The sequence below is a fragment of the Chinchilla lanigera genome, unplaced genomic scaffold (genome assembly GCF_000276665.1).
Source record: "Chinchilla lanigera isolate Chin_1 unplaced genomic scaffold, ChiLan1.0 scaffold00132, whole genome shotgun sequence".
Classification (NCBI taxonomy): domain Eukaryota; kingdom Metazoa; phylum Chordata; class Mammalia; order Rodentia; family Chinchillidae; genus Chinchilla; species Chinchilla lanigera.
Window position 1 is genome coordinate 3,317,702 of NW_004955533.1, and position 12,989 is coordinate 3,330,690.

At 46.9% G+C, this 12,989-nt stretch overlaps 1 long non-coding RNA gene across 1 annotated transcript in view; it reads right to left on the bottom strand.

Moving 5' to 3' along the window:
- LOC102028129 overlaps positions 1–10,917 on the bottom strand; it is a 33,557-nt gene extending 22,640 nt beyond the window's left edge. The window contains exon 1 of the long non-coding RNA XR_264749.2: positions 10,109–10,917. This is a non-coding gene — a long non-coding RNA (uncharacterized LOC102028129). The remainder of the gene's footprint in view (positions 1–10,108) is intronic.
- Between the last annotated feature and the right edge of the window lie 2,072 nt (positions 10,918–12,989).

The window sequence follows — 12,989 nt, forward strand, 5'->3', positions numbered from 1 at the left end:
TTTCTCTATTTTGATACTGGGTCTAAGTAACTAAGTTGCCCAGCCTGGCTTAGAATTTGTTTGTTCTTGTCCTGGCTCACTGAGAGATGGAACTAGGAAAATGGACAACCACGCAGCTTCATCACACTCAGTGCTCAAAAGACACTCAGTGAGAAGTTGGTGACACCATAAGGAACTTTGCTTGTCTTGAAAATAGAGTAATAAGGGTAAAGAAGAAGAAAAAGGGACCAAGGGGAGTGAAGAAAGACCAGAAGGATCATTGTGGAGAGTTAAGAGAGTCTGAAATAGAGGAGAAAGCCTGAAAAATGGGGTGGGGGCACAAAGGGCATTGTAGAATATTACCTTAATCAAGTGCACACTTCCAGTGTGTAACAGGATTTGGGGTGCGGACAGCAAAGCTGTCATTTGGCAGGGCTAAGCTTGGGATGCCCAGGGGAGTCCCCTGAGAGAACTGTGCTCCAGAAGTCAGCCCTCTGTGCCTGGGTTCCAGACAGTTCCCATCAGTCACAGGTCAGAAATATTTGGAGACAAAAATGAAAAGAACAATGCAACCACAAAAAGAATTCAAATAAGGAAGTATAGGAGACAATCATTTCTGCAGCATTTTCACGGTACTAGATAAGATAAGTCACTAGGGATGATTTAAAGTATGTAGGGGCAGTTGTGTAGGTGATTGTTTAGGGATCAAACAGTGTGCCATGTCATGGAAAGGACCTGAACATCCACAGATTTTTAGCATGGGCAGGGATTCCCTGTGGATGTGAAGGATGACTGTACATGATTCCCTCCTTTGTAAGCAGAATTTCAACGTGGCCCAGACTTTTGTTCACTGGTACGCTTCTGAGATGAGAACATTTTATATCGCAAGTGGAGATTACAGGGCAAGCTGCATCTTACCACATAAACCCTTTCATGGCTCAGTTTCCTTCCCTGGCAGTGGAGGACAGAGGTGGAAAGCACGGAAAGGACTTGAGCTCTTACTGGTTGAACCTGGAGGCAGCCCTGTCAGAAGGAATGAAGGCCACCTGACAAACCTGAGTGAAGCCTCAGCAGGCAGTCATCAGGGACCTTGGTCCACAACCACATGGAACAGAATCAGCCAGACTTAAGTGAGATGGGAATTGAGTTCATCAAGCACATTTGAAGTCCTGCTTCAACCAGACATGTAAGGAGAAAGTTCTAAGTGCCTGCCGTGAAAAGAAGAGAAAGGGAGCCCTGCTCTTCCCATGGCCAGGACCCCAAGAGAAGAGCCCATGCATCTTTCTCTGGCCTTATCATAACCAAGCCATGCCAGACTTCTGACCTACACAACTAAGAGATAAAAATGTGCACCACTTTAAGCCTCAACATTTGTGACCATTTGTTACACAGCAATAGGAAACCAATACAACTTCCCAAGCCATGGATGTGGGTGCAAAAGCATGTGGATGTTCTGGTCAGGGGAGCACAGGCAAGGCTGAGCCCACCAAAAGGAAGCTTCAGTGCAGATATGGTGAAGGGGAGACAGTGAGATACTAGATGGGAAACTGGGGAACTGCTCTCCAGTAAGTGGGTGGCCGGGTGATTTCTAAAACCTAAACATCTATGGCAATCTCAGGAATCCACACCTGGGAAGGTCCTGTCTGCCTGGGAGACCACACTGGACAGACTGCCACTCTCACAGCTCAGCCAGGCGTACCCAGCCAGAGGCAGGGAGGGGGGCTGGAGCGGAGGAGGTTCCTAGTCACTTTCCCGTCACTGGGGTGCAGCACCTGACCCCCACAGCTGGGAGGAGGACAGGTGCCTCTCGGCTCACGATCATAGTCCTGGGCTGCCAGGCTCCAAGGCAGAAACATCACAGCTGAGGGCAGAAGCCCACACCACGGGGGCCAGGAAGCAGAGAGAAGAGGAGGAGCTGAGGGGGAGACGCGCAGCAGTGACAGCCGCAACCAGGCACCGGCCCCGCAGCACACCTGGCACGGTCAGCAGAGTGTGCCCACGGTCAGTCATCACCCAAACCATCCAAGCCAAGAGAAGAGTCACCCACACATGGGCAGACACCAGCACCCAGGGAGACAATGTTCTTAATAGTGAGGTGTTCAACAACTCCAAGATATCCCAGCACCAGGGTGGAGCCACAGTAGGAGGAGAGGAAGGCGGGAGCAATGGGGTTGTGAGTAGGGCAGAGAGAGGCTGCGGCCCTGGAACTCACATCGGGCAGCTCCATAAGTCTAGCCAACTCACGCCACCCAGGACAAGATGGCAGTCCCTCTCCACTCCACTTACTAAACTCAGGATGGGCTGGAGACCCACAAGTGGGCCATGGGGGAAGCCGTAACGTGCTTTTAGGACCTGCCAAAGGGTGTTGCTGTGTGTGGGAAGTGCTGGGTGGAGAACACACCACTTCTATGCGACGGCATCACTGGCCAGGCCAGTGTCGGGGAAGTGGGCTGGGTCGGAGAGGACAGGCGGGCCTGTCTGTGGCCATGGCCAATTTCCTTGATGTCACCAACTTTCATTTTACAAACTATGCAACTGAGGTACTCACTTCTGCAGCTGGGGCTCCGGGCACACCCCCAAAAAACATGGCGGGAGGAGACTGGAATATGATCCTGTTACCAGGTGATTTTAAGAAACCACCGAAGTTGCTGCAGAAAATTTCCTTTTTATAAAAGAAATTTAACCTCTATAGAAGAAATATGATTAGTAAAGTTACCAGGAAGAGTTATTCCAAGGCAACGCCTGGAGAGTTTCTTTGCATGATTTCTCACTTTGCACCATACACGCCTCTCCTTCCCCTCTCATGACTTGCCTCTCTTGATCCCCAACCCAAGGCCCTAATCCTTCCTGAGCTTGGGAGACTGCACAAGGTTTAGCCATCCAGCCCCTCTCTGAGTCTCAGCCTGTTACTGGACTTCCATTCATATGTACAAAATTAAAATGGTTTCATCTTGTTTCTCTATTTTATTCAATTTAATTCATAACCCAGCCAAAAAGGGGTAAAGTCTTTTATTAAATACACACACATATGCACACACACACACACACACACACACACACACGCACGCACACTGCCTTGTCGTGAAGGTGAAAGTCACAAAGGTGAAGGTCCTAAAGTTCTGTAAGTTGTCAGGAGAGAGAAGCTGGCATCTAGTCCAAGTGTTGATCATCACCGTCGTCATCGTCACCACCATTATCATCAGGGCAGAACAGCCTGAAGAAGTGAGAGGAGCGACTTGACATTCCAAGTCCCAGCAGGCAGATCATGATGGTCAATCCTCTTATCTGAGGATGTACTGGAGTCAGCCAAGGGAAAGGATGACCCCACTTTATCAGATGCTGCACTGCTGTCAAATATTTACTTGGGATCGGCAGCTTGCTGGCGTTCATACTGCGGAAGGATGCAGTGACGATCACACGCTCGCCTGGTGACTGATACCAACATTAAAAGTGGGCAAAACTGCCACTCTGATAATTCTCCCTCTCTAAACGAGGAGGAGTTGGCTTCTTAGCTCCCAAAGGCAGCAGTCCCTAGAGGGTTTGCAGCCAGCCTCCCATGCTGGGTGTAAGGTATTATGCGTGATTGATTACTGAAAAATTCAGCCCTGCCCTGTACGTGAAGAGGGCGCTGCACGTCTTCCTGGCGGCAGACTGTGCTGCCAGCAAGCAAAGAGGCATCCAGTGCTCAGTTGCTCAGTTTCCACCGCAGCTCTTCCGAGAAACCCTTGGGCTGGTGTGTGAGCATGAGCTGTCTCCCTTGGGGCTTCAGACCAGCCATCCCAAAGCAGGGGCTACTTCCCACCTTTCCCGGGAGGAGCATATTGGGGTGCACCTGCAGTGGCACGCTGTCTGTCCCAGTCTGTGCACTCCATTCTTTCTTCTCCAGATGGGACATCGGGTGAGGTCAACTCAAATTCAAAGCAGGAGCCCCCAGGCGTCACAGCCGCCTCACCTCAAGCATGCTGCGCCTGGCTGCCACCTCCACTCCCCAGCACCTGCAGCTTCCCTTGTCCGCTGCCCCAGCTGCACTCTCCCTCCAACTCCCCCTCTGTCTACTCCTTATTTACGCAGCACGTTCACTGATAACAAATCCCCAGGTTTGGGGAGGATATCAGGGACCTGTGCTCTGCCACCCACCAAGAGCAGGAGTCTGAACACTTGTTGCCCGCAGTATCCCGGGCCGCAGCGGCACCTTCCTCTCAGTCCTGGGAGACAGAATGTCCACACAGGCCATAAGTTGTATGAAGCAGACTCATTACAGACGCAGCAAGGAGCAAAAGAAGCCTGGGCTCCTCTGTGAACCGGTCTCCCCAGGCTCTGTCCATCCCCGAAGTCTGCCCTAGCTGGGGGATGGCATCATGACTGCCCGTGCCCCCAGTTCACCGCTGGCTATGGCAGCTGAAAGGCAGCCCGGCCCAGGTGATGTGCCTCAGGGAAGCATGACCACTGGGCAAAGCTTGGAAGGACATCCTGCTGAAAGACAGGCAGAAGTTCCTCCCTACCTCAGGGTGCTGTTTCCAGTACATTCTAGTTACTAATTCAAGCCACTATCACATCTCAGTACTCAGTTCAGTCGGGGGCACGGGGGCACGGAGGCACGGAGGCCAGGCACCTGGCCAAGGAGACTTTCCGTAGCTTCTGGGTTCCTGACCAAACTCTTTCTGCTTGTGTGTCACACGCTTGCAACTACACAGTTGAGTACTTGCTTATGCTGTTTTTGAGGTCTGACCTTCATCGTTTTATTCTGAGCCATTCTTACTTCTGACCGGACTCAGACTCGGAAGCAGAAGCTCTGGGAGAGGACAGCCTACCTCTCCCGGCACTCTCTTCCTGCCGTTCTTCTTCTGCCTCCTGCACTGTCTCAGCTAACACCTCAGCATATTCTGCAGGCCTCTCCTTGCTTTTCATAATAGAATGCTGTTTCTTCCAAGCAATGCGCCAGCATTTGCGCTGCAGAAGAAAAGCAGGTGACCAGGCCCTAAACCTTGGATATTTTGGTCCCGGGTTTCTTAATATTTTCTGGCTAAGGGTTTTCTGACAACAGATCAGCCAACATCATCGTTTTTACTGAGATGGGAAAGTGTGCAGATTCTGCTAGCTGCTGGGCATAGACAAAGAGGCACCAGAGTACTGGCAGTCCAGCAGGAATCTCTCTCCCTCTCCTTTGTTTGTCTTTCACAATAACCGAGTCGAAGAGGCTCAGATTGGTATCCACTATGTAACCTCTAAGCGTGGAACAGATCCACGCTTCTCTCGTCAGACACCTGCTTCACATGCAAACTTTGTTTATTTTCCCCGTCACTGATTCAGACCCTACAACCCCTTCATTCTTCACCCGGACCGTCAGCAGCAACTTCTGTGGCCACGTGGTTCTCACAGAAGGAGTGACGTTTGCATTCATCACCCATCGCAGTGCACTTTTTGATGCCAGTGAGTGCCTGGGATGGAGATCTTGATCTTCATCTCCATGTTCCTGGTCCCCTATAGCCCTCAGGAGAAAGGCTCAATTTATTTTAAACACCTGTCCTCCCCTTTTTTAACAGACCACGTGCGAGACTGCTTTCATGGCCAGAGTGTGAGTGACTATGGTCGACAACAGTTTAGTGTATGTTTCACAGTCAGACCATAGACAGAGAAGTCCTGCCCATCCATGTGTTATAGTTCTCATCTTCTTAAGATCCATCTCTCCAGCAGTGGTAGCGCATGCCTGTAATACCAGCAATCGGAAGGCGGATCTCTGTGAGTGCAAGGCCAGGCTGGGCTACAAAGACACAGGGAGATCCAGGTCTAGCCTCTGAGTGCTGCTGTCCTTGGGCTGCAACCTCTCCAGCTTCTCCCAACATTCAGCGTCCCCGTGAACATGTGGACTGCACACACTCAGAATATTGCTGTACTTGGTTGATCTGATGCACTCCCTGTCTGAAATCTAGAAGCCCATCTTCCTCTTCTCTCCACCTTTTAGATCAGTCCAAGCTGTGTGTCCTAAGCCCCTTGCATTTGGAGAATGTGGGGCAAACAGAGTAGAACATAAACCTTGAAAGGTGCATGGTTAGTAGTCATGAGGGGCAGGATGCAGAGTTGTATCCAGACGGTGGTATTTTGGGTCCTTCGAAGAGTCCAGAGCAGCCGCTTTGTCTGGGGTAGGTTGGGATGTTAGTGATGGGCACTACTACGCTCTGAAAGAAAGAATCTTCTCTCCCTTCTTTGCATCTGCTTCTGCTGGGGTGCTCTGGCCCATCCTCCCTAGGGCCGCCATCCCTCCGCCGCCCCAAGGTGGTGGGCTCCACCCGACATCAACCCACACCCTCTGTACCCCTGAAAACAGTTCTCTGCAGGCACTCCATGCCCCGTTTCCCTTCTTTCTCTGAGAATTCCTTTTTAAAAGTTTGTATCTATTATAGGAATTAGAGGCCATTTTTAAAAATTCCTTCTTATGCTCACTTCAGCAGCACATATACTAAAAATTCCTTCTTGAAAGTAGCAACTCTATTTCAATTCTAGGAACTTTCTTCTCCAGTTTTTGTGCTACTTTCCTTAGCATTGCTTGATAGGAGGTTTGTTCTTCCTTGGCCAGGAGCTCACTATAGGGCCATGAGGAACCTGTGGCAGACGGGCCTTGGCAGAGGAATCAGGGGCTGAAGCCACCTATGCCAACCCGATGCCCCTCAGAGGTGCAGGCTTTGAGGAGAGCTGGTAAGTCAGGTGCACATAGAGGAAGGGAAAGGACCCAGGAAGAGGAAGCTCTGCCAGGTCAGCGGTCACCAGCCTTTGAGCTGAACATCTCTCTTGAGGGATCTCTGTTCATGCTAACTAGAAACTTGATTTTCTACAGATCTGTCTGTCTGTAGATCAATGGTATATAATAGTGCACTTGATACAAAATTAACTGGACCACTGCTTCACACCACACACACACACAAATTAAAGGTAGGAAGCGGGTGAGTTAAAGGTCTAAGTAGGAAGGGTCCAAATGTGACTCTCTTAACAGACCATGTGCAAGACTGCTCTCATGGCCAGAGTGTGAGTGAACACAGTTGACAGCAGTTCACTGTGTGTTTCACAGTCGCTACTCGAGGGCACTTTGAATGTTCACAACACAAAGAAATACCAAATATTTGAGTTGTTAGGTGTGTTAGTTACCCTGATCTTGCACTGTATACATGTCTCAAAATGTCACACTGTGCCTGATAAATATGTACAATTGCTATGTGTCAATTAGAAATAAAACCTACAGCTAAAGAAAAAGAAGTGCAAAGGGCTGATAACCACAGAACCCCACACAGGAGTTTCTTCTGACCGGGGGATGAAGCAACAGGAGGAAGGAGAGCGTCTCGGGGATTTTGTTATACGTTTTGCATCCTTCATCTTAAACCAAGCTGTTTATAGCACACATTTTTATTATATATTTGTTGTTACATAGATTTTATAATGTTATTTTTTATTTTATCTTCAATTTAAGGACAATTAAAAACTTTCTGTGGTGTAACCAGAATTTTCCCAGAAATACCCTACGGTCTTTAATTCCTGATAACTATCTCAGAAATACCTCCTGATCAACCAGAAAGATAGGAGCAAAACAAGCCAGGGGGCGTTCGCTTGCATTTTTTTCACATTTTAATGGGAAACAGCAAGGGAGCAGTGCACTGCTGATTCTCTCAAAGAAGCAATGTCCGACTAAATAGTATAGGACTAAAAATAAATCCCAGCTTTGATGACGCCCAGATAACACTGGATTAGCAGAAAGACAAAACTGCCGGGCCTGGGGAGGCTGAGCCTCCAGTGAAAGCAAGAAGCTCTTGCACATAATCTTGAAAGGAATTTCTGAGCCCTTGCTTACCGAGTAAAGTGAAAAACAAAGTTGGTAAAAAGTCTGTGTCATCAGCAAGCCCCATCATTTTCCTTTTCTTCAGAGTTATAACAATTATGAGGGAGGTTGTTTGGGGGATCTTGTTAGTGGTGATCTTTTTTGGGGTTTTTTTTTCTTGTCTTTCAGTTTTTACTTGTTTCTGTGGTACTGGGAATTGAACCCAGGGCCTCTTGCTTACCAGGCAAGCTCCATCACTGAGCTACATCTTCAGCCCTTTTACATTTTAGTTTGATATAGGGTCTTGGTAAGTCGCTGTTATGGCTTGTATCTAAATGTCCCTTGCTTAGTCACTTTTCTAGTTGAAAAGTCTATTTTCTAGTCAAAATACTCAACACCCAAAGTTAAAGAGGGAAAGGTTCACTTAGCTCACAGTTTGCAGAGGTTTCAGTTCATAAACAGCTGTCTCCAAGGTAGGGTGGTTTGGCAGAGAGGGATCACAAAGGAGAACCAGTTCATGGTAGGCAGAAGACAGCAAAAGCAAGCAAGCAAGGGACAACTACAGAACTTTCCGGCCCTTATTCCTTATCTACGCTACTTAGGGCAGGTAGCACTCACACCCTAATCCTAGTGCCCTTGAGCCTGGCATTGCACCATGAATCAATCCCAGTGTCACACAATATAGATCCAGACACCTCTGAAAAAGCCCCACCTTTGATCACATGAGGCTTTGGGGGCATCTAAACACAAGCCATAACATCCCCCCAAAGCCTCATGTGACCATAAGTGAAGCTTTTTCAGAGGGGCTGGATCTAGGGTGTGTGCTGCTGGGATCAAGGATGTCATGCTGGGATTGATTCATTGTGTGAAGCTAGGATTAAGGCTGCCTGCCCTAATGGTAGATCACCTGGGTAAGATACAAGGGACAGGAAGAGCGTTGTCATTTTCTGCTTGTCACCTGCTGCTTGCTGCCTTCTGCCTTCCACCAGCCTTGAAATGTTTGCAGTAGTTGTGACAAAAGGGACGAAGATGTCCCAGAAGAAGTGGCACCAGCCAAAAAGAGCTTTATATTCTAAGATATTTCAAAACATAGAAACAAAGAATAAAATGCAGGAAGTGGCCCAAACAGAAAGATGTCTGTATAGCCACATGCTAGGGTTTAGAAAAGATATTCACCCCATACTGTAAGTTATGCAATGAGAAGGAGGCAAACAATGGTGCAGACCACTCCTGGAAAGTTTATCTGGTTTTTAGTTTGTTGTGTTTAGTTATAATGAATGAAAACACTAATTTTCAAAGTTTCTTATGATTCAAATTATACTAAATAAATATTAGTTTTACTACTTTTTATTTTCCTATGCATGTATAACATACAGTCAGAGAGTTTTTAATATTTCCACAATATTTTTAAAGGTCCCAGAGCAACGCCCTGGTTACTGAGCTCACTCTGCAGGGACATTGTAATGGCCCTGCAGTATAACAAGGGTGAGGATGGCCTATGCTGTGTCACAGTAACACAACTTGTCCTGCTACCATTTCAATATGTCCCCCAAGACCCCTCAGTGAAAGGCTTGGTCCCAAGTGGCACTCTCAGGGGTGGAGCTTTTGGTAGGTGGGGAGGAGCTTAGGGCCTGGGTGGGGAACATGCCCTTGAACATGGGGATGGGGAAACTCAGGTTCCTTCCTCCTTTGCTTCCAAGACATCACGGAGTGACCATCTTCCTCCACTGTACCCCTCTGCCATCTTGTTCTTGCCCTGGAGCCAGCAACCTTGAGCTGAAAACATGAGCCCAAAAAGAGCTCTCCTCCTTCTTAACTTGATTTTTCATAGTCACGGAAACCTGACTGACGCACGTATCAACACTCGCATGTTGACCATAAGTGGAAAAGTGAAAATGATTGATGTGAGCATACACGCTTTGCACAGGTGTGAATCCCCGGGTACGGGGCTCAGGAGCCACTGCCCGCAGGCTGTCTCCATAGCACCAGACTGGGCTCAAACACAGACAGAGACACAGGCCTCGTGCAGTGTCCAGTAGGACCTGCCCCTTTGATAAGGCCTCTTCCTTGTTTGTGCTAGTTAGGCCGGCTGGGTAATGGTGAAGACAACGTTTCAGTCAGGCTCTAGGAATGGGGTTCTTCTAACAAAGCTGAACATGGAGAGGAGAGAGACAGAATCACATGTGGAGGGGTTCTCTAAGAAAACAGAAGCAGTCACTGTGAAGAAATCCCGGTGACTGAAACTGCAGGCTGGGGAGGGCCCACGGCGGCAGCAGGACTGTGGCCCCTCAGCACCCTCCAAATTACCCCCTGCTTTGACCTCACCTGAGCCTCCAGGTGGTTTTTCACCTCACACGCTGTCTTCAGATTCAGGGTCCAGCTCCTGTCTGCGAGTCCGCGGCTGCTCTTGCTGCTCCAGTTCAGCATCTTCTCCTGACAGCATCCGAGCCCCTCTTTCCACATTTCTCTGTCCACATTCAAAGAGGGAGGATCAAACTGGCCTTGCCAATTCCCCGTCTGTGTTGATGCAGAGCCTTCCACCGTCAGATGCTCTAAGACACAGACAGGTGTAAGGTTTGGCAAGAGAGAGAGGGAACAAAGGTAAAGAAAGCCTGTATTGTTGGGCAGGAAGGGCTGCTAAAGAGATACAAGGAGCCTCTGGGGAAGAGGCAGAGAGACAGAGGATATATTGGGCTGGGCTGGGGGTGGAGTTTGCATGGGTGGTCAGAGTGACGTAACAAGCACTGATTGGAGGAGTGTCGAGTAACACGCTAAAGAAACAGGAAGTCAGGAGGAGGGAGTTAGCTTTTGAGTGACACGCTGTGGTTTTGGGCCCCGCGCCATGTTGGTTCACTGCCATGATGACCTGGCGTGTTTTTCCACATGGGCAGAAACCTATCAATCGGGAAGGAAGAGCAGGAGTATGGGGGTAGAGAGCCTCGGAGAGAGCCGTGGGTGACAACCAGAGACTGCATCCCTTGGGGCATCACACGGTGAAGCTCACAGCACCTCAGCGGGACCCAAGTCCTCCAGAAAGAAAAGCTGTCTCTGTGGTAGCAGCGGGGTACACACCTTCCCTGCAGAGACCAAATGAAGAACTGAAAATATATTTTGAAACTAAATTAAAACTACCAATGGTATTGCAGTTGTTAGCGATTCCCTTATTGATAACAGCATATCTTCTGCTCCTTGTCACGTTTCTCTGATTCATTATTGTACAGATGAGGAGGTTGGGCACGCTCTAGCACCTTTCCCCACCCACGCAAGATGGCCCAGCGATTGTGCTTAAATAGCCTTTCAGTAGCAAGAGTCACCACAGAGAAGTCTTATTCGTCCTTAGAAGCCAAGATAAGTATCAATACTATAAATATTATGAAAATATTATTTTTTCCATTATCTCTTTTTAGAAAATTCCGGTAGGTACTCTATTTGCAGCTAAATAGACTATCTCTGAGTTTTTCTACACTGGTCATCCTCTGCTAAATTTACTAGAGAAAGACAGCAGAAGAGCATCTGAGAACAAATTCTGTAGCGAATAAACCCATAAAAAGTAAACCCATTTTTTCTTTTGGGAGGCAAGAAAAAATGGTAGCTGAAAGTCCAACTTTACAGTCTTGTTATCTCCTTCTCACTTTTCCAGAAAAGTCACCATTTATGTAAAAATAAAGAGTAAGGTAGAATAGATATGGCACTATTTAATAATACTCTAATATATGAAATAATTATAATTTGTGTCTGTGTATTATGCTACTTGAATTTCTCTGCATGATCTTTACAACCCAGGAAATACATACTGTTTCTATCTGTGCTTCAAAGATGAAGGAACTGCCGCTGGTGTAGGTATGTAATTTATTGGAGATCACATGGGCAACAGTATACCAAGCGACAGGCTGGTTATCCACAAGGCTGTGCTGTCCTAGAAAGGGCCAGAGAGGGCTGCATCCATCAGAAGGCAATCCTGGCCCCGCAAACAGCAGGCGGGAATCAGACTGATGCTCCTCCAAACCTGGGTCCTCTGATGCCTAATCTAGTTCCACTTCTGTACAGTGCAGCTACCTCAACTATGAAATGGAATGAAGAATTGGGCTTCTCTCTGGCCTAGCAATTTCAAAATATAAGGTGTTACAAATGCCCATGTCATTTCCTGACTTCCCTAGTTTGAATCAATCTGCTTAGGAGTACTTTAATGTATATCTAATAGTTTAATTCTTTATGAAAGAAGGTTTGTAGTGAGTTAATTAAAAAGGTTATTATGTCTTAAAATAGTCAGCAGGTTTTAATCAGCTGCAGACCACAGAGAAGCATTTCTTTATAATGATGTTTTTGCTTTGTTCTTCAGTAGCAGAGTATTTGTATAACTAACATTATTGCCAACTTAATGGCTACAGAAAACTAAGAGAATGATTTTTGCAAATACCAAAATTACAATTCACAGATCAAAACAAGAATAAGAGCATGATATCTTGGATTTTTAAATACTTACAATCAATAACAAGGCCCATGACATCTCTAGAAGTAAAAATAAAATTCGCTTCACTTGTAGGTAAATTGTAACTAAAAAGGAGATTAAAATTATTTTTTCCCAAGAAACAAAAAAGTAACTTTGAAGAAGGCTCAGATGTATGGCTTTGGTAAGCGTGGCAAGTGAATTTACTTCTTTTATAAAACTGCAGCAATTAAAATTACAAATCTCAAGAGATTAAAGATTCTCTGAGGGCCATAGAGATAGCTCAGTGGCACAGCGCCTGCCTGGAAAATGCAATGTCTTGAGTTCAATTCCTGGTACCAAAAAAAAAAAGTTTCTCTGAATCTTTGCTGAAGGTAATGAAATAGCTAAACAAATGAAGAGATGTGCCCTCTTTTGGGGTGAGAAGATTCAATTTTGCTAAGATGCTTATTCTTCCCAAATCAATCTATTGGCCCATTGCACTACCAAACAAAAGCCAGCAGGTTTCTTCTAGAAGTTGGCAACTTGATTTTAAAATTCACATGGAAATGCAGAGGGCTTAGAATTGCCAAAGTACATGGAAAAAGAATCAAATTAAAGAACTAAGACAATCTGATTTCAAGATAACTGCAGTAGTCAACAGAATATTTTACTTATGTAGAAAGTTATACCCAAGAGACAGAATAAAAAGTCCAGATACAGACCTACACTTGCATGGACAACCAATTTTAACCAAGGTGCAGGGGCATTAGTCTACCA